The sequence below is a fragment of the Triticum urartu genome, chromosome 5A (assembly GCF_056163025.1).
Source record: "Triticum urartu cultivar PI428250 chromosome 5A, HENAU_Tu73, whole genome shotgun sequence".
Classification (NCBI taxonomy): Eukaryota; Viridiplantae; Streptophyta; class Magnoliopsida; order Poales; family Poaceae; genus Triticum; species Triticum urartu.
The window spans coordinates 71,795,035-71,812,340 of record NC_141877.1 but is presented as its reverse complement, the minus strand read 5'-3'; the positions used below and the strand labels follow the sequence as shown (position 1 = coordinate 71,812,340).

General features: G+C 48.3%; 36 non-coding genes across 36 annotated transcripts; all 36 read left to right on the top strand.

The window, feature by feature from the left end:
- The first annotated feature begins 128 nt into the window (after positions 1-128).
- On the top strand, positions 129-247 carry LOC147968891 (5S ribosomal RNA). Its single transcript, XR_015605531.1, has one exon. It is a non-coding gene; the product is annotated as a 5S ribosomal RNA (ribosomal RNA).
- A 364-nt stretch (positions 248-611) lies between these two features.
- Positions 612-730, top strand: LOC147968890 (5S ribosomal RNA). The gene has a single exon (XR_015606347.1). It is a non-coding gene; the product is annotated as a 5S ribosomal RNA (ribosomal RNA).
- A 364-nt stretch (positions 731-1,094) lies between these two features.
- LOC147968889 (5S ribosomal RNA) lies at positions 1,095-1,213 on the top strand. Its single transcript, XR_015606999.1, has one exon. It is a non-coding gene; the product is annotated as a 5S ribosomal RNA (ribosomal RNA).
- Positions 1,214-1,577: 364 nt separating this feature from the next.
- LOC147968888 (5S ribosomal RNA) lies at positions 1,578-1,696 on the top strand. Its single transcript, XR_015606998.1, has one exon. It is a non-coding gene; the product is annotated as a 5S ribosomal RNA (ribosomal RNA).
- Positions 1,697-2,060: 364 nt separating this feature from the next.
- On the top strand, positions 2,061-2,179 carry LOC147968887 (5S ribosomal RNA). The gene has a single exon (XR_015606997.1). It is a non-coding gene; the product is annotated as a 5S ribosomal RNA (ribosomal RNA).
- Positions 2,180-2,543: 364 nt separating this feature from the next.
- Positions 2,544-2,662, top strand: LOC147968886 (5S ribosomal RNA). Its single transcript, XR_015606996.1, has one exon. It is a non-coding gene; the product is annotated as a 5S ribosomal RNA (ribosomal RNA).
- A 364-nt stretch (positions 2,663-3,026) lies between these two features.
- LOC147968885 (5S ribosomal RNA) lies at positions 3,027-3,145 on the top strand. Its single transcript, XR_015605520.1, has one exon. It is a non-coding gene; the product is annotated as a 5S ribosomal RNA (ribosomal RNA).
- A 364-nt stretch (positions 3,146-3,509) lies between these two features.
- LOC147968884 (5S ribosomal RNA) lies at positions 3,510-3,628 on the top strand. Its single transcript, XR_015606995.1, has one exon. It is a non-coding gene; the product is annotated as a 5S ribosomal RNA (ribosomal RNA).
- A 364-nt stretch (positions 3,629-3,992) lies between these two features.
- Positions 3,993-4,111, top strand: LOC147968883 (5S ribosomal RNA). The gene has a single exon (XR_015605785.1). It is a non-coding gene; the product is annotated as a 5S ribosomal RNA (ribosomal RNA).
- A 364-nt stretch (positions 4,112-4,475) lies between these two features.
- LOC147968882 (5S ribosomal RNA) lies at positions 4,476-4,594 on the top strand. The gene has a single exon (XR_015606994.1). It is a non-coding gene; the product is annotated as a 5S ribosomal RNA (ribosomal RNA).
- Positions 4,595-4,958: 364 nt separating this feature from the next.
- On the top strand, positions 4,959-5,077 carry LOC147968881 (5S ribosomal RNA). Its single transcript, XR_015606303.1, has one exon. It is a non-coding gene; the product is annotated as a 5S ribosomal RNA (ribosomal RNA).
- Positions 5,078-5,441: 364 nt separating this feature from the next.
- LOC147968880 (5S ribosomal RNA) lies at positions 5,442-5,560 on the top strand. Its single transcript, XR_015605509.1, has one exon. It is a non-coding gene; the product is annotated as a 5S ribosomal RNA (ribosomal RNA).
- A 364-nt stretch (positions 5,561-5,924) lies between these two features.
- LOC147968879 (5S ribosomal RNA) lies at positions 5,925-6,043 on the top strand. Its single transcript, XR_015606993.1, has one exon. It is a non-coding gene; the product is annotated as a 5S ribosomal RNA (ribosomal RNA).
- Positions 6,044-6,407: 364 nt separating this feature from the next.
- LOC147968878 (5S ribosomal RNA) lies at positions 6,408-6,526 on the top strand. Its single transcript, XR_015605783.1, has one exon. It is a non-coding gene; the product is annotated as a 5S ribosomal RNA (ribosomal RNA).
- Positions 6,527-6,890: 364 nt separating this feature from the next.
- LOC147968877 (5S ribosomal RNA) lies at positions 6,891-7,009 on the top strand. The gene has a single exon (XR_015606992.1). It is a non-coding gene; the product is annotated as a 5S ribosomal RNA (ribosomal RNA).
- A 364-nt stretch (positions 7,010-7,373) lies between these two features.
- LOC147968876 (5S ribosomal RNA) lies at positions 7,374-7,492 on the top strand. Its single transcript, XR_015605498.1, has one exon. It is a non-coding gene; the product is annotated as a 5S ribosomal RNA (ribosomal RNA).
- A 364-nt stretch (positions 7,493-7,856) lies between these two features.
- Positions 7,857-7,975, top strand: LOC147968875 (5S ribosomal RNA). Its single transcript, XR_015606991.1, has one exon. It is a non-coding gene; the product is annotated as a 5S ribosomal RNA (ribosomal RNA).
- A 364-nt stretch (positions 7,976-8,339) lies between these two features.
- LOC147968874 (5S ribosomal RNA) lies at positions 8,340-8,458 on the top strand. Its single transcript, XR_015606990.1, has one exon. It is a non-coding gene; the product is annotated as a 5S ribosomal RNA (ribosomal RNA).
- A 364-nt stretch (positions 8,459-8,822) lies between these two features.
- Positions 8,823-8,941, top strand: LOC147968873 (5S ribosomal RNA). Its single transcript, XR_015606988.1, has one exon. It is a non-coding gene; the product is annotated as a 5S ribosomal RNA (ribosomal RNA).
- A 364-nt stretch (positions 8,942-9,305) lies between these two features.
- Positions 9,306-9,424, top strand: LOC147968872 (5S ribosomal RNA). The gene has a single exon (XR_015606987.1). It is a non-coding gene; the product is annotated as a 5S ribosomal RNA (ribosomal RNA).
- Positions 9,425-9,788: 364 nt separating this feature from the next.
- Positions 9,789-9,907, top strand: LOC147968871 (5S ribosomal RNA). Its single transcript, XR_015606986.1, has one exon. It is a non-coding gene; the product is annotated as a 5S ribosomal RNA (ribosomal RNA).
- Positions 9,908-10,271: 364 nt separating this feature from the next.
- LOC147968870 (5S ribosomal RNA) lies at positions 10,272-10,390 on the top strand. Its single transcript, XR_015605486.1, has one exon. It is a non-coding gene; the product is annotated as a 5S ribosomal RNA (ribosomal RNA).
- A 364-nt stretch (positions 10,391-10,754) lies between these two features.
- LOC147968869 (5S ribosomal RNA) lies at positions 10,755-10,873 on the top strand. The gene has a single exon (XR_015606985.1). It is a non-coding gene; the product is annotated as a 5S ribosomal RNA (ribosomal RNA).
- A 364-nt stretch (positions 10,874-11,237) lies between these two features.
- LOC147968868 (5S ribosomal RNA) lies at positions 11,238-11,356 on the top strand. Its single transcript, XR_015605846.1, has one exon. It is a non-coding gene; the product is annotated as a 5S ribosomal RNA (ribosomal RNA).
- Positions 11,357-11,720: 364 nt separating this feature from the next.
- On the top strand, positions 11,721-11,839 carry LOC147968867 (5S ribosomal RNA). Its single transcript, XR_015606255.1, has one exon. It is a non-coding gene; the product is annotated as a 5S ribosomal RNA (ribosomal RNA).
- Positions 11,840-12,203: 364 nt separating this feature from the next.
- LOC147968866 (5S ribosomal RNA) lies at positions 12,204-12,322 on the top strand. Its single transcript, XR_015606578.1, has one exon. It is a non-coding gene; the product is annotated as a 5S ribosomal RNA (ribosomal RNA).
- Positions 12,323-12,690: 368 nt separating this feature from the next.
- LOC147968865 (5S ribosomal RNA) lies at positions 12,691-12,809 on the top strand. Its single transcript, XR_015606984.1, has one exon. It is a non-coding gene; the product is annotated as a 5S ribosomal RNA (ribosomal RNA).
- Positions 12,810-13,177: 368 nt separating this feature from the next.
- LOC147968864 (5S ribosomal RNA) lies at positions 13,178-13,296 on the top strand. Its single transcript, XR_015606983.1, has one exon. It is a non-coding gene; the product is annotated as a 5S ribosomal RNA (ribosomal RNA).
- A 368-nt stretch (positions 13,297-13,664) lies between these two features.
- On the top strand, positions 13,665-13,783 carry LOC147968863 (5S ribosomal RNA). Its single transcript, XR_015606982.1, has one exon. It is a non-coding gene; the product is annotated as a 5S ribosomal RNA (ribosomal RNA).
- Positions 13,784-14,151: 368 nt separating this feature from the next.
- LOC147968862 (5S ribosomal RNA) lies at positions 14,152-14,270 on the top strand. Its single transcript, XR_015606981.1, has one exon. It is a non-coding gene; the product is annotated as a 5S ribosomal RNA (ribosomal RNA).
- A 368-nt stretch (positions 14,271-14,638) lies between these two features.
- On the top strand, positions 14,639-14,757 carry LOC147968861 (5S ribosomal RNA). Its single transcript, XR_015606980.1, has one exon. It is a non-coding gene; the product is annotated as a 5S ribosomal RNA (ribosomal RNA).
- A 364-nt stretch (positions 14,758-15,121) lies between these two features.
- Positions 15,122-15,240, top strand: LOC147968860 (5S ribosomal RNA). Its single transcript, XR_015606979.1, has one exon. It is a non-coding gene; the product is annotated as a 5S ribosomal RNA (ribosomal RNA).
- A 368-nt stretch (positions 15,241-15,608) lies between these two features.
- Positions 15,609-15,727, top strand: LOC147968859 (5S ribosomal RNA). The gene has a single exon (XR_015605929.1). It is a non-coding gene; the product is annotated as a 5S ribosomal RNA (ribosomal RNA).
- A 368-nt stretch (positions 15,728-16,095) lies between these two features.
- LOC147968858 (5S ribosomal RNA) lies at positions 16,096-16,214 on the top strand. Its single transcript, XR_015606978.1, has one exon. It is a non-coding gene; the product is annotated as a 5S ribosomal RNA (ribosomal RNA).
- Positions 16,215-16,582: 368 nt separating this feature from the next.
- On the top strand, positions 16,583-16,701 carry LOC147968857 (5S ribosomal RNA). Its single transcript, XR_015606556.1, has one exon. It is a non-coding gene; the product is annotated as a 5S ribosomal RNA (ribosomal RNA).
- A 368-nt stretch (positions 16,702-17,069) lies between these two features.
- LOC147968856 (5S ribosomal RNA) lies at positions 17,070-17,188 on the top strand. Its single transcript, XR_015606271.1, has one exon. It is a non-coding gene; the product is annotated as a 5S ribosomal RNA (ribosomal RNA).
- The last annotated feature ends 118 nt before the right edge of the window (positions 17,189-17,306 follow it).

Below are 17,306 nucleotides of genomic sequence, written 5' to 3'. Positions count from 1 at the left end.
GAGAGTAAGTAGTATAGGGCATTATCCATTAGTAGGCGACGGTTGTAATGGTAGTAAGAATGTATAGCCGCCTTTGTAGCGGACGTGGGAGTGGGAAGCATAAGGGATGAAGCCGGGGGTAACATGTCGGATGCGATCATACCAGCACTAAAGCACCGGATCCCATCAGAACTCCGAAGTTAAGCGTGCTTGGGCGAGAGTAGTACTGGGATGGGTGACCTCCTGGGAAGTCCTCGTGTTGCATTCCCTTTTTAATTATTTTTGTACGTACGTGAGGAACAGAACGCACGTGCGTGATATATATTAAGCCTGTCATCATATTTTTGACATTTGCGATATGTTTTAGCTCGGAGCTCGTTAGTCACGCGGCTAGGGAGAGTTGGGGCGCGAAAAGCGCGTTGTGAAAGGGGTGTAAAATACGTGTTGCTGCGGTATAGAGGGAGGGGTGGAAATCGTGGTAAACTCGTCTTCGTAGTTGAGCGAGAGAGTAAGTAGTATAGGGCATTATCCATTAGTAGGCGACGGTTGTAATGGTAGTAAGAATGTATAGCCGTCTTTGTAGCGGACGTGGGAGTGGGAAGCATAAGGGATGAAGCCGGGGGTAACATGTCGGATGCGATCATAGCAGCACTAAAGCACCGGATCCCATCAGAACTCCGAAGTTAAGCGTGCTTGGGCGAGAGTAGTACTAGGATGGGTGACCTCCTGGGAAGTCCTCGTGTTGCATTCCCTTTTTAATTATTTTTGTACGTACGTGAGGAACAGAACGCACGTGCGTGATATATATTAAGCCTGTCATCATATTTTTGACATTTGCGATATGTTTTAGCTCGGAGCTCGTTAGTCACGCGGCTAGGGAGAGTTGGGGCGCGAAAAGCGCGTTGTGAAAGGGGTGTAAAATACGTGTTGCTGCGGTATAGAGGGAGGGGTGGAAATCGTGGTAAACTCGTCTTCGTAGTTGAGCGAGAGAGTAAGTAGTATAGGGCATTATCCATTAGTAGGCGACGGTTGTAATGGTAGTAAGAATGTATAGCCGTCTTTGTAGCGGACGTGGGAGTGGGAAGCATAAGGGATGAAGCCGGGGGTAACATGTCGGATGCGATCATACCAGCACTAAAGCACCGGATCCCATCAGAACTCCGAAGTTAAGCGTGCTTGGGCGAGAGTAGTACTAGGATGGGTGACCTCCTGGGAAGTCCTCGTGTTGCATTCCCTTTTTAATTATTTTTGTACGTACGTGAGGAACAGAACGCACGTGCGTGATATATATTAAGCCTGTCATCATATTTTTGACATTTGCGATATGTTTTAGCTCGGAGCTCGTTAGTCACGCGGCTAGGGAGAGTTGGGGCGCGAAAAGCGCGTTGTGAAAGGGGTGTAAAATACGTGTTGCTGCGGTATAGAGGGAGGGGTGGAAATCGTGGTAAACTCGTCTTCGTAGTTGAGCGAGAGAGTAAGTAGTATAGGGCATTATCCATTAGTAGGCGACGGTTGTAATGGTAGTAAGAATGTATAGCCGCCTTTGTAGCGGACGTGGGAGTGGGAAGCATAAGGGATGAAGCCGGGGGTAACATGTCGGATGCGATCATACCAGCACTAAAGCACCGGATCCCATCAGAACTCCGAAGTTAAGCGTGCTTGGGCGAGAGTAGTACTAGGATGGGTGACCTCCTGGGAAGTCCTCGTGTTGCATTCCCTTTTTAATTATTTTTGTACGTACGTGAGGAACAGAACGCACGTGCGTGATATATATTAAGCCTGTCATCATATTTTTGACATTTGCGATATGTTTTAGCTCGGAGCTCGTTAGTCACGCGGCTAGGGAGAGTTGGGGCGCGAAAAGCGCGTTGTGAAAGGGGTGTAAAATACGTGTTGCTGCGGTATAGAGGGAGGGGTGGAAATCGTGGTAAACTCGTCTTCGTAGTTGAGCGAGAGAGTAAGTAGTATAGGGCATTATCCATTAGTAGGCGACGGTTGTAATGGTAGTAAGAATGTATAGCCGTCTTTGTAGCGGACGTGGGAGTGGGAAGCATAAGGGATGAAGCCGGGGGTAACATGTCGGATGCGATCATACCAGCACTAAAGCACCGGATCCCATCAGAACTCCGAAGTTAAGCGTGCTTGGGCGAGAGTAGTACTAGGATGGGTGACCTCCTGGGAAGTCCTCGTGTTGCATTCCCTTTTTAATTATTTTTGTACGTACGTGAGGAACAGAACGCACGTGCGTGATATATATTAAGCCTGTCATCATATTTTTGACATTTGCGATATGTTTTAGCTCGGAGCTCGTTAGTCACGCGGCTAGGGAGAGTTGGGGCGCGAAAAGCGCGTTGTGAAAGGGGTGTAAAATACGTGTTGCTGCGGTATAGAGGGAGGGGTGGAAATCGTGGTAAACTCGTCTTCGTAGTTGAGCGAGAGAGTAAGTAGTATAGGGCATTATCCATTAGTAGGCGACGGTTGTAATGGTAGTAAGAATGTATAGCCGTCTTTGTAGCGGACGTGGGAGTGGGAAGCATAAGGGATGAAGCCGGGGGTAACATGTCGGATGCGATCATACCAGCACTAAAGCACCGGATCCCATCAGAACTCCGAAGTTAAGCGTGCTTGGGCGAGAGTAGTACTAGGATGGGTGACCTCCTGGGAAGTCCTCGTGTTGCATTCCCTTTTTAATTATTTTTGTACGTACGTGAGGAACAGAACGCACGTGCGTGATATATATTAAGCCTGTCATCATATTTTTGACATTTGCGATATGTTTTAGCTCGGAGCTCGTTAGTCACGCGGCTAGGGAGAGTTGGGGCGCGAAAAGCGCGTTGTGAAAGGGGTGTAAAATACGTGTTGCTGCGGTATAGAGGGAGGGGTGGAAATCGTGGTAAACTCGTCTTCGTAGTTGAGCGAGAGAGTAAGTAGTATAGGGCATTATCCATTAGTAGGCGACGGTTGTAATGGTAGTAAGAATGTATAGCCGCCTTTGTAGCGGACGTGGGAGTGGGAAGCATAAGGGATGAAGCCGGGGGTAACATGTTGGATGCGATCATACCAGCACTAAAGCACCGGATCCCATCAGAACTCCGAAGTTAAGCGTGCTTGGGCGAGAGTAGTACTGGGATGGGTGACCTCCTGGGAAGTCCTCGTGTTGCATTCCCTTTTTAATTATTTTTGTACGTACGTGAGGAACAGAACGCACGTGCGTGATATATATTAAGCCTGTCATCATATTTTTGACATTTGCGATATGTTTTAGCTCGGAGCTCGTTAGTCACGCGGCTAGGGAGAGTTGGGGCGCGAAAAGCGCGTTGTGAAAGGGGTGTAAAATACGTGTTGCTGCGGTATAGAGGGAGGGGTGGAAATCGTGGTAAACTCGTCTTCGTAGTTGAGCGAGAGAGTAAGTAGTATAGGGCATTATCCATTAGTAGGCGACGGTTGTAATGGTAGTAAGAATGTATAGCCGTCTTTGTAGCGGACGTGGGAGTGGGAAGCATAGGGGATGAAGCCGGGGGTAACATGTCGGATGCGATCATACCAGCACTAAAGCACCGGATCCCATCAGAACTCCGAAGTTAAGCGTGCTTGGGCGAGAGTAGTACTAGGATGGGTGACCTCCTGGGAAGTCCTCGTGTTGCATTCCCTTTTTAATTATTTTTGTACGTACGTGAGGAACAGAACGCACGTGCGTGATATATATTAAGCCTGTCATCATATTTTTGACATTTGCGATATGTTTTAGCTCGGAGCTCGTTAGTCACGCGGCTAGGGAGAATTGGGGTGCGAAAAGCGCGTTGTGAAAGGGGTGTAAAATACGTGTTGCTGCGGTATAGAGGGAGGGGTGGAAATCATGGTAAACTCGTCTTCGTAGTTGAGCGAGAGAGTAAGTAGTATAGGGCATTATCCATTAGTAGGCGACGGTTGTAATGGTAGTAAGAATGTATAGCCGCCTTTGTAGCGGACGTGGGAGTGGGAAGCATAAGGGATGAAGCCGGGGGTAACATGTCGGATGCGATCATACCAGCATTAAAGCACCGGATCCCATCAGAACTCCGAAGTTAAGCGTGCTTGGGCGAGAGTAGTACTAGGATGGGTGACCTCCTGGGAAGTCCTCGTGTTGCATTCCCTTTTTAATTATTTTTGTACGTACGTGAGGAACAGAACGCACGTGCGTGATATATATTAAGCCTGTCATCATATTTTTGACATTTGCGATATGTTTTAGCTCGGAGCTCGTTAGTCACGCGGCTAGGGAGAGTTGGGGCGCGAAAAGCGCGTTGTGAAAGGGGTGTAAAATACGTGTTGCTGCGGTATAGAGGGAGGGGTGGAAATCGTGGTAAACTCGTCTTCGTAGTTGAGCGAGAGAGTAAGTAGTATAGGGCATTATCCATTAGTAGGCGACGGTTGTAATGGTAGTAAGAATGTATAGCCGTCTTTGTAGCGGACGTGGGAGTGGGAAGCATAGGGGATGAAGCCGGGGGTAACATGTCGGATGCGATCATACCAGCACTAAAGCACCGGATCCCATCAGAACTCCGAAGTTAAGCGTGCTTGGGCGAGAGTAGTACTAGGATGGGTGACCTCCTGGGAAGTCCTCGTGTTGCATTCCCTTTTTAATTATTTTTGTACGTACGTGAGGAACAGAACGCACGTGCGTGATATATATTAAGCCTGTCATCATATTTTTGACATTTGCGATATGTTTTAGCTCGGAGCTCGTTAGTCACGCGGCTAGGGAGAATTGGGGTGCGAAAAGCGCGTTGTGAAAGGGGTGTAAAATACGTGTTGCTGCGGTATAGAGGGAGGGGTGGAAATCGTGGTAAACTCGTCTTCGTAGTTGAGCGAGAGAGTAAGTAGTATAGGGCATTATCCATTAGTAGGCGACGGTTGTAATGGTAGTAAGAATGTATAGCCGCCTTTGTAGCGGACGTGGGAGTGGGAAGCATAAGGGATGAAGCCGGGGGTAACATGTCGGATGCGATCATACCATCACTAAAGCACCGGATCCCATCAGAACTCCGAAGTTAAGCGTGCTTGGGCGAGAGTAGTACTAGGATGGGTGACCTCCTGGGAAGTCCTCGTGTTGCATTCCCTTTTTAATTATTTTTGTACGTACGTGAGGAACAGAACGCACGTGCGTGATATATATTAAGCCTGTCATCATATTTTTGACATTTGCGATATGTTTTAGCTCGGAGCTCGTTAGTCACGCGGCTAGGGAGAGTTGGGGCGCGAAAAGCGCGTTGTGAAAGGGGTGTAAAATACGTGTTGCTGCGGTATAGAGGGAGGGGTGGAAATCGTGGTAAACTCGTCTTCGTAGTTGAGCGAGAGAGTAAGTAGTATAGGGCATTATCCATTAGTAGGCGACGGTTGTAATGGTAGTAAGAATGTATAGCCGCCTTTGTAGCGGACGTGGGAGTGGGAAGCATAAGGGATGAAGCCGGGGGTAACATGTTGGATGCGATCATACCAGCACTAAAGCACCGGATCCCATCAGAACTCCGAAGTTAAGCGTGCTTGGGCGAGAGTAGTACTGGGATGGGTGACCTCCTGGGAAGTCCTCGTGTTGCATTCCCTTTTTAATTATTTTTGTACGTACGTGAGGAACAGAACGCACGTGCGTGATATATATTAAGCCTGTCATCATATTTTTGACATTTGCGATATGTTTTAGCTCGGAGCTCGTTAGTCACGCGGCTAGGGAGAGTTGGGGCGCGAAAAGCGCGTTGTGAAAGGGGTGTAAAATACGTGTTGCTGCGGTATAGAGGGAGGGGTGGAAATCGTGGTAAACTCGTCTTCGTAGTTGAGCGAGAGAGTAAGTAGTATAGGGCATTATCCATTAGTAGGCGACGGTTGTAATGGTAGTAAGAATGTATAGCCGTCTTTGTAGCGGACGTGGGAGTGGGAAGCATAGGGGATGAAGCCGGGGGTAACATGTCGGATGCGATCATACCAGCACTAAAGCACCGGATCCCATCAGAACTCCGAAGTTAAGCGTGCTTGGGCGAGAGTAGTACTAGGATGGGTGACCTCCTGGGAAGTCCTCGTGTTGCATTCCCTTTTTAATTATTTTTGTACGTACGTGAGGAACAGAACGCACGTGCGTGATATATATTAAGCCTGTCATCATATTTTTGACATTTGCGATATGTTTTAGCTCGGAGCTCGTTAGTCACGCGGCTAGGGAGAATTGGGGTGCGAAAAGCGCGTTGTGAAAGGGGTGTAAAATACGTGTTGCTGCGGTATAGAGGGAGGGGTGGAAATCGTGGTAAACTCGTCTTCGTAGTTGAGCGAGAGAGTAAGTAGTATAGGGCATTATCCATTAGTAGGCGACGGTTGTAATGGTAGTAAGAATGTATAGCCGCCTTTGTAGCGGACGTGGGAGTGGGAAGCATAAGGGATGAAGCCGGGGGTAACATGTCGGATGCGATCATACCAGCATTAAAGCACCGGATCCCATCAGAACTCCGAAGTTAAGCGTGCTTGGGCGAGAGTAGTACTAGGATGGGTGACCTCCTGGGAAGTCCTCGTGTTGCATTCCCTTTTTAATTATTTTTGTACGTACGTGAGGAACAGAACGCACGTGCGTGATATATATTAAGCCTGTCATCATATTTTTGACATTTGCGATATGTTTTAGCTCGGAGCTCGTTAGTCACGCGGCTAGGGAGAGTTGGGGCGCGAAAAGCGCGTTGTGAAAGGGGTGTAAAATACGTGTTGCTGCGGTATAGAGGGAGGGGTGGAAATCGTGGTAAACTCGTCTTCGTAGTTGAGCGAGAGAGTAAGTAGTATAGGGCATTATCCATTAGTAGGCGACGGTTGTAATGGTAGTAAGAATGTATAGCCGTCTTTGTAGCGGACGTGGGAGTGGGAAGCATAAGGGATGAAGCCGGGGGTAACATGTCGGATGCGATCATACCAGCACTAAAGCACCGGATCCCATCAGAACTCCGAAGTTAAGCGTGCTTGGGCGAGAGTAGTACTAGGATGGGTGACCTCCTGGGAAGTCCTCGTGTTGCATTCCCTTTTTAATTATTTTTGTACGTACGTGAGGAACAGAACGCACGTGCGTGATATATATTAAGCCTGTCATCATATTTTTGACATTTGCGATATGTTTTAGCTCGGAGCTCGTTAGTCACGCGGCTAGGGAGAGTTGGGGCGCGAAAAGCGCGTTGTGAAAGGGGTGTAAAATACGTGTTGCTGCGGTATAGAGGGAGGGGTGGAAATCGTGGTAAACTCGTCTTCGTAGTTGAGCGAGAGAGTAAGTAGTATAGGGCATTATCCATTAGTAGGCGACGGTTGTAATGGTAGTAAGAATGTATAGCCGCCTTTGTAGCGGACGTGGGAGTGGGAAGCATAAGGGATGAAGCCGGGGGTAACATGTTGGATGCGATCATACCAGCACTAAAGCACCGGATCCCATCAGAACTCCGAAGTTAAGCGTGCTTGGGCGAGAGTAGTACTGGGATGGGTGACCTCCTGGGAAGTCCTCGTGTTGCATTCCCTTTTTAATTATTTTTGTACGTACGTGAGGAACAGAACGCACGTGCGTGATATATATTAAGCCTGTCATCATATTTTTGACATTTGCGATATGTTTTAGCTCGGAGCTCGTTAGTCACGCGGCTAGGGAGAGTTGGGGCGCGAAAAGCGCGTTGTGAAAGGGGTGTAAAATACGTGTTGCTGCGGTATAGAGGGAGGGGTGGAAATCGTGGTAAACTCGTCTTCGTAGTTGAGCGAGAGAGTAAGTAGTATAGGGCATTATCCATTAGTAGGCGACGGTTGTAATGGTAGTAAGAATGTATAGCCGTCTTTGTAGCGGACGTGGGAGTGGGAAGCATAAGGGATGAAGCCGGGGGTAACATGTCGGATGCGATCATACCAGCACTAAAGCACCGGATCCCATCAGAACTCCGAAGTTAAGCGTGCTTGGGCGAGAGTAGTACTAGGATGGGTGACCTCCTGGGAAGTCCTCGTGTTGCATTCCCTTTTTAATTATTTTTGTACGTACGTGAGGAACAGAACGCACGTGCGTGATATATATTAAGCCTGTCATCATATTTTTGACATTTGCGATATGTTTTAGCTCGGAGCTCGTTAGTCACGCGGCTAGGGAGAATTGGGGTGCGAAAAGCGCGTTGTGAAAGGGGTGTAAAATACGTGTTGCTGCGGTATAGAGGGAGGGGTGGAAATCGTGGTAAACTCGTCTTCGTAGTTGAGCGAGAGAGTAAGTAGTATAGGGCATTATCCATTAGTAGGCGACGGTTGTAATGGTAGTAAGAATGTATAGCCGCCTTTGTAGCGGACGTGGGAGTGGGAAGCATAAGGGATGAAGCCGGGGGTAACATGTCGGATGCGATCATACCAGCACTAAAGCACCGGATCCCATCAGAACTCCGAAGTTAAGCGTGCTTGGGCGAGAGTAGTACTAGGATGGGTGACCTCCTGGGAAGTCCTCGTGTTGCATTCCCTTTTTAATTATTTTTGTACGTACGTGAGGAACAGAACGCACGTGCGTGATATATATTAAGCCTGTCATCATATTTTTGACATTTGCGATATGTTTTAGCTCGGAGCTCGTTAGTCACGCGGCTAGGGAGAGTTGGGGCGCGAAAAGCGCGTTGTGAAAGGGGTGTAAAATACGTGTTGCTGCGGTATAGAGGGAGGGGTGGAAATCGTGGTAAACTCGTCTTCGTAGTTGAGCGAGAGAGTAAGTAGTATAGGGCATTATCCATTAGTAGGCGACGGTTGTAATGGTAGTAAGAATGTATAGCCGTCTTTGTAGCGGACGTGGGAGTGGGAAGCATAAGGGATGAAGCCGGGGGTAACATGTCGGATGCGATCATACCAGCACTAAAGCACCGGATCCCATCAGAACTCCGAAGTTAAGCGTGCTTGGGCGAGAGTAGTACTAGGATGGGTGACCTCCTGGGAAGTCCTCGTGTTGCATTCCCTTTTTAATTATTTTTGTACGTACGTGAGGAACAGAACGCACGTGCGTGATATATATTAAGCCTGTCATCATATTTTTGACATTTGCGATATGTTTTAGCTCGGAGCTCGTTAGTCACGCGGCTAGGGAGAATTGGGGTGCGAAAAGCGCGTTGTGAAAGGGGTGTAAAATACGTGTTGCTGCGGTATAGAGGGAGGGGTGGAAATCGTGGTAAACTCGTCTTCGTAGTTGAGCGAGAGAGTAAGTAGTATAGGGCATTATCCATTAGTAGGCGACGGTTGTAATGGTAGTAAGAATGTATAGCCGCCTTTGTAGCGGACGTGGGAGTGGGAAGCATAAGGGATGAAGCCGGGGGTAACATGTCGGATGCGATCATACCAGCACTAAAGCACCGGATCCCATCAGAACTCCGAAGTTAAGCGTGCTTGGGCGAGAGTAGTACTAGGATGGGTGACCTCCTGGGAAGTCCTCGTGTTGCATTCCCTTTTTAATTATTTTTGTACGTACGTGAGGAACAGAACGCACGTGCGTGATATATATTAAGCCTGTCATCATATTTTTGACATTTGCGATATGTTTTAGCTCGGAGCTCGTTAGTCACGCGGCTAGGGAGAGTTGGGGCGCGAAAAGCGCGTTGTGAAAGGGGTGTAAAATACGTGTTGCTGCGGTATAGAGGGAGGGGTGGAAATCGTGGTAAACTCGTCTTCGTAGTTGAGCGAGAGAGTAAGTAGTATAGGGCATTATCCATTAGTAGGCGACGGTTGTAATGGTAGTAAGAATGTATAGCCGTCTTTGTAGCGGACGTGGGAGTGGGAAGCATAAGGGATGAAGCCGGGGGTAACATGTCGGATGCGATCATACCAGCACTAAAGCACCGGATCCCATCAGAACTCCGAAGTTAAGCGTGCTTGGGCGAGAGTAGTACTAGGATGGGTGACCTCCTGGGAAGTCCTCGTGTTGCATTCCCTTTTTAATTATTTTTGTACGTACGTGAGGAACAGAACGCACGTGCGTGATATATATTAAGCCTGTCATCATATTTTTGACATTTGCGATATGTTTTAGCTCGGAGCTCGTTAGTCACGCGGCTAGGGAGAGTTGGGGCGCGAAAAGCGCGTTGTGAAAGGGGTGTAAAATACGTGTTGCTGCGGTATAGAGGGAGGGGTGGAAATCGTGGTAAACTCGTCTTCGTAGTTGAGCGAGAGAGTAAGTAGTATAGGGCATTATCCATTAGTAGGCGACGGTTGTAATGGTAGTAAGAATGTATAGCCGCCTTTGTAGCGGACGTGGGAGTGGGAAGCATAAGGGATGAAGCCGGGGGTAACATGTTGGATGCGATCATACCAGCACTAAAGCACCGGATCCCATCAGAACTCCGAAGTTAAGCGTGCTTGGGCGAGAGTAGTACTGGGATGGGTGACCTCCTGGGAAGTCCTCGTGTTGCATTCCCTTTTTAATTATTTTTGTACGTACGTGAGGAACAGAACGCACGTGCGTGATATATATTAAGCCTGTCATCATATTTTTGACATTTGCGATATGTTTTAGCTCGGAGCTCGTTAGTCACGCGGCTAGGGAGAGTTGGGGCGCGAAAAGCGCGTTGTGAAAGGGGTGTAAAATACGTGTTGCTGCGGTATAGAGGGAGGGGTGGAAATCGTGGTAAACTCGTCTTCGTAGTTGAGCGAGAGAGTAAGTAGTATAGGGCATTATCCATTAGTAGGCGACGGTTGTAATGGTAGTAAGAATGTATAGCCGTCTTTGTAGCGGACGTGGGAGTGGGAAGCATAAGGGATGAAGCCGGGGGTAACATGTCGGATGCGATCATACCAGCACTAAAGCACCGGATCCCATCAGAACTCCGAAGTTAAGCGTGCTTGGGCGAGAGTAGTACTAGGATGGGTGACCTCCTGGGAAGTCCTCGTGTTGCATTCCCTTTTTAATTATTTTTGTACGTACGTGAGGAACAGAACGCACGTGCGTGATATATATTAAGCCTGTCATCATATTTTTGACATTTGCGATATGTTTTAGCTCGGAGCTCGTTAGTCACGCGGCTAGGGAGAATTGGGGTGCGAAAAGCGCGTTGTGAAAGGGGTGTAAAATACGTGTTGCTGCGGTATAGAGGGAGGGGTGGAAATCGTGGTAAACTCGTCTTCGTAGTTGAGCGAGAGAGTAAGTAGTATAGGGCATTATCCATTAGTAGGCGACGGTTGTAATGGTAGTAAGAATGTATAGCCGCCTTTGTAGCGGACGTGGGAGTGGGAAGCATAAGGGATGAAGCCGGGGGTAACATGTCGGATGCGATCATACCAGCACTAAAGCACCGGATCCCATCAGAACTCCGAAGTTAAGCGTGCTTGGGCGAGAGTAGTACTAGGATGGGTGACCTCCTGGGAAGTCCTCGTGTTGCATTTCCTTTTTAATTATTTTTGTACGTACGTGAGGAACAGAACGCACGTGCGTGATATATATTAAGCCTGTCATCATATTTTTGACATTTGCGATATGTTTTAGCTCGGAGCTCGTTAGTCACGCGGCTAGGGAGAGTTGGGGCGCGAAAAGCACGTTGTGAAAGGGGTGTAGAATACGTGTTGCTGCGGTATAGAGGGAGGGGTGGAAATCGTGGTAAACTCGTCTTCGTAGTTGAGCGAGAGAGTAAGTAGTATAGGGCATTATCCATTAGTAGGCGACGGTTGTAATGGTAGTAAGAATGTATAGCCGCCTTTGTAGCGGACGTGGGAGTGGGAAGCATAAGGGATGAAGCCGGGGGTAACATGTCGGATGCGATCATACCAGCACTAAAGCACCGGATCCCATCAGAACTCCGAAGTTAAGCTTGCTTGGGCGAGAGTAGTACTAGGATGGGTGACCTCCTGGGAAGTCCTCGTGTTGCATTCCCTTTTTAATTATTTTTGTACGTACGTGAGGAACAGAACGCACGTGCGTGATATATATTAAGCCTGTCATCATATTTTTGACATTTGCGATATGTTTTAGCTCGGAGCTCGTTAGTCACGCGGCTAGGGAGAGTTGGGGCGCGAAAAGCGCGTTGTGAAAGGGGTGTAGAATACGTGTTGCTGCGGTATAGAGGGAGGGGTGGAAATCGTGGTAAACTCGTCTTCGTAGTTGAGCGAGAGAGTAAGTAGTATAGGGCATTATCCATTAGTAGGCGACGGTTGTAATGGTAGTAAGAATGTATAGCCGCCTTTGTAGCGGACGTGGGAGTGGGAAGCATAAGGGATGAAGCCGGGGGTAACATGTCGGATGCGATCATAGCAGCACTAAAGCACCGGATCCCATCAGAACTCTGAAGTTAAGCGTGCTTGGGCGAGAGTAGTACTGGGATGGGTGACCTCCTGGGAAGTCCTCGTGTTGCATTCCCTTTTTAATTATTTTTGTACGTACGTGAGGAACAGAACGCACGTGCGTGCGTGATATATATTAAGCCTGTCATCATATTTTTGACATTTGCGATATGTTTTAGCTCGGAGCTCGTTAGTCACGCGGCTAGGGAGAGTTGGGGCGCGAAAAGCGCGTTGTGAAAGGGGTGTAAAATACGTGTTGCTGCGGTATAGAGGGAGGGGTGGAAATCGTGGTAAACTCGTCTTCGTAGTTGAGCGAGAGAGTAAGTAGTATAGGGCATTATCCATTAGTAGGCGACGGTTGTAATGGTAGTAAGAATGTATAGCCGTCTTTGTAGCGGACGTGGGAGTGGGAAGCATAAGGGATGAAGCCGGGGGTAACATGTCGGATGCGATCATACCAGCACTAAAGCACCGGATCCCATCAGAACTCCGAAGTTAAGCGTGCTTGGGCGAGAGTAGTACTAGGATGGGTGACCTCCTGGGAAGTCCTCGTGTTGCATTCCCTTTTTAATTATTTTTGTACGTACGTGAGGAACAGAACGCACGTGCGTGCGTGATATATATTAAGCCTGTCATCATATTTTTGACATTTGCGATATGTTTTAGCTCGGAGCTCGTTAGTCACGCGGCTAGGGAGAGTTGGGGCGCGAAAAGCGCGTTGTGAAAGGGGTGTAAAATACGTGTTGCTGCGGTATAGAGGGAGGGGTGGAAATCGTGGTAAACTCGTCTTCGTAGTTGAGCGAGATAGTAAGTAGTATAGGGCATTATCCATTAGTAGGCGACGGTTGTAATGGTAGTAAGAATGTATAGCCGTCTTTGTAGCGGACGTGGGAGTGGGAAGCATAAGGGATGAAGCCGGGGGTAACATGTCGGATGCGATCATACCAGCACTAAAGCACCGGATCCCATCAGAACTCCGAAGTTAAGCGTGCTTGGGCGAGAGTAGTACTAGGATGGGTGACCTCCTGGGAAGTCCTCGTGTTGCATTCCCTTTTTAATTATTTTTGTACGTACGTGAGGAACAGAACGCACGTGCGTGCGTGATATATATTAAGCCTGTCATCATATTTTTGACATTTGCGATATGTTTTAGCTCGGAGCTCGTTAGTCACGCGGCTAGGGAGAGTTGGGGCGCGAAAAGCGCGTTGTGAAAGGGGTGTAAAATACGTCTTGCTGCGGTATAGAGGGAGGGGTGGAAATCGTGGTAAACTCGTCTTCGTAGTTGAGCGAGAGAGTAAGTAGTATAGGGCATTATCCATTAGTAGGCGACGGTTGTAATGGTAGTAAGAATGTATAGCCGTCTTTGTAGCGGACGTGGGAGTGGGAAGCATAAGGGATGAAGCCGGGGGTAACATGTCGGATGCGATCATACCAGCACTAAAGCACCGGATCCCATCAGAACTCCGAAGTTAAGCGTGCTTGGGCGAGAGTAGTACTAGGATGGGTGACCTCCTGGGAAGTCCTCGTGTTGCATTCCCTTTTTAATTATTTTTGTACGTACGTGAGGAACAGAACGCACGTGCGTGCGTGATATATATTAAGCCTGTCATCATATTTTTGACATTTGCGATGTGTTTTAGCTCGGAGCTCGTTAGTCACGCGGCTAGGGAGAGTTGGGGCGCGAAAAGCGCGTTGTGAAAGGGGTGTAAAATACGTGTTGCTGCGGTATAGAGGGAGGGGTGGAAATCGTGGTAAACTCGTCTTCGTAGTTGAGCGAGAGAGTAAGTAGTATAGGGCATTATCCATTAGTAGGCGACGGTTGTAATGGTAGTAAGAATGTATAGCCGTCTTTGTAGCGGACGTGGGAGTGGGAAGCATAAGGGATGAAGCCGGGGGTAACATGTCGGATGCGATCATACCAGCACTAAAGCACCGGATCCCATCAGAACTCCGAAGTTAAGCGTGCTTGGGCGAGAGTAGTACTAGGATGGGTGACCTCCTGGGAAGTCCTCGTGTTGCATTCCCTTTTTAATTATTTTTGTACGTACGTGAGGAACAGAACGCACGTGCGTGCGTGATATATATTAAGCCTGTCATCATATTTTTGACATTTGCGATGTGTTTTAGCTCGGAGCTCGTTAGTCACGCGGCTAGGGAGAGTTGGGGCGCGAAAAGCGCGTTGTGAAAGGGGTGTAAAATACGTGTTGCTGCGGTATAGAGGGAGGGGTGGAAATCGTGGTAAACTCGTCTTCGTAGTTGAGCGAGAGAGTAAGTAGTATAGGGCATTATCCATTAGTAGGCGACGGTTGTAATGGTAGTAAGAATGTATAGCCGTCTTTGTAGCGGACGTGGGAGTGGGAAGCATAAGGGATGAAGCCGGGGGTAACATGTCGGATGCGATCATACCAGCACTAAAGCACCGGATCCCATCAGAACTCCGAAGTTAAGCGTGCTTGGGCGAGAGTAGTACTAGGATGGGTGACCTCCTGGGAAGTCCTCGTGTTGCATTCCCTTTTTAATTATTTTTGTACGTACGTGAGGAACAGAACGCACGTGCGTGATATATATTAAGCCTGTCATCATATTTTTGACATTTGCGATATGTTTTAGCTCGGAGCTCGTTAGTCACGCGGCTAGGGAGAGTTGGGGCGCGAAAAGCGCGTTGTGAAAGGGGTGTAAAATACGTGTTGCTGCGGTATAGAGGGAGGGGTGGAAATCGTGGTAAACTCGTCTTCGTAGTTGAGCGAGAGAGTAAGTAGTATAGGGCATTATCCATTAGTAGGCGACGGTTGTAATGGTAGTAAGAATGTATAGCCGTCTTTGTAGCGGACGTGGGAGTGGGAAGCATAAGGGATGAAGCCGGGGGTAACATGTCGGATGCGATCATACCAGCACTAAAGCACCGGATCCCATCAGAACTCCGAAGTTAAGCGTGCTTGGGCGAGAGTAGTACTAGGATGGGTGACCTCCTGGGAAGTCCTCGTGTTGCATTCCCTTTTTAATTATTTTTGTACGTACGTGAGGAACAGAACGCACGTGCGTGCGTGATATATATTAAGCCTGTCATCATATTTTTGACATTTGCGATATGTTTTAGCTCGGAGCTCGTTAGTCACGCGGCTAGGGAGAGTTGGGGCGCGAAAAGCGCGTTGTGAAAGGGGTGTAAAATACGTGTTGCTGCGGTATAGAGGGAGGGGTGGAAATCGTGGTAAACTCGTCTTCGTAGTTGAGCGAGAGAGTAAGTAGTATAGGGCATTATCCATTAGTAGGCGACGGTTGTAATGGTAGTAAGAATGTATAGCCGTCTTTGTAGCGGACGTGGGAGTGGGAAGCATAAGGGATGAAGCCGGGGGTAACATGTCGGATGCGATCATACCAGCACTAAAGCACCGGATCCCATCAGAACTCTGAAGTTAAGCGTGCTTGGGCGAGAGTAGTACTAGGATGGGTGACCTCCTGGGAAGTCCTCGTGTTGCATTCCCTTTTTAATTATTTTTGTACGTACGTGAGGAACAGAACGCACGTGCGTGCGTGATATATATTAAGCCTGTCATCATATTTTTGACATTTGCGATATGTTTTAGCTCGGAGCTCGTTAGTCACGCGGCTAGGGAGAGTTGGGGCGCGAAAAGCGCGTTGTGAAAGGGGTGTAAAATACGTGTTGCTGCGGTATAGAGGGAGGGGTGGAAATCGTGGTAAACTCGTCTTCGTAGTTGAGCGAGAGAGTAAGTAGTATAGGGCATTATCCATTAGTAGGCGACGGTTGTAATGGTAGTAAGAATGTATAGCCGTCTTTGTAGCGGACGTGGGAGTGGGAAGCATAAGGGATGAAGCCGGGGGTAACATGTCGGATGCGATCATACCAGCACTAAAGCACCGGATCCCATCAGAACTCCGAAGTTAAGCGTGCTTGGGCGAGAGTAGTACTAGGATGGGTGACCTCCTGGGAAGTCCTCGTGTTGCATTCCCTTTTTAATTATTTTTGTATGTACGTGAGGAACAGAACGCACGTGCGTGCGTGATATATATTAAGCCTGTCATCATATTTTTGACATTTGCGATATGTTTTAGCTCGGAGCTCGTTAGTCACGCGGCTAGGGAGAGTTGGGGCGCGAAAAGCGCGTTGTGAAAGGGGTGTAAAATACGTGTTGCTGCGGTATAGAGGGAGGGGTGGAAATCGTGGTAAACTCGTCTTCGTAGTTGAGCGAGAGAGTAAGTAGTACAGGGCATTATCCATTAGTAGGCGACGGTTGTAATGGTAGTAAGAATGTATAGCCGTCTTTGCAGCGGACGTGGGAGTGGGAAGCATAAGGGATGAAGCCGGGGGTAACATGTCGGATGCGATCATACCAGCACTAAAGCACCGGATCCCATCAAAACTCCGAAGTTAAGCGTGCTTGGGCGAGAGTAGTACTAGGATGGGTGACCTCCTGGGAAGGCCTCGTGTTGCATTCCCTTTTTAATTATTTTTGTACGTACGTGAGGAACAGAACGCACGTGCGTGCGTGATATATATTAAGCCTGTCATCATATTTTTGACATTTGCGATATGTTTTAGCTCGGAGCTCGTTAGTCACGCGGCTAGGGAGAGTTGGGGCGCGAAAAGCGCGTTGTGAAAGGGGTGTAAAATACGTGTTGCTGCGGTATAGAGGGAGGGGTGGAAATCGTGGTAAACTCGTCTTCGTAGTTGAGCGAGAGAGTAAGTAGTATATGGCATTATCCATTAGTATGCGACGGTTGTAATGGTAGTAAGAAGGTATAGCCGTCTTTGTAGCGGACGTGGGAGTGGGAAGCAAAAGGGATGAAGCCGGGGGTAACATGTCGGATGCGATCATACCAGCACTAAAGCACCGGATCCCATCAGAACTCCAAAGTTAAGCGTGCTTGGGCGAGAGTAGTACTAGGATGGGTGACCTCCTGGGAAGTCCTCGTGTTGCATTCCCTTTTTAATTATTTTTGTACGTACGTGAGGAACAGAACGCACGTGCGTGATATATATTAAGCCTGTCATCATATTTTTGACATTTGCGATATGTTTTAGCTCGGAGCTCGTTAGTCAC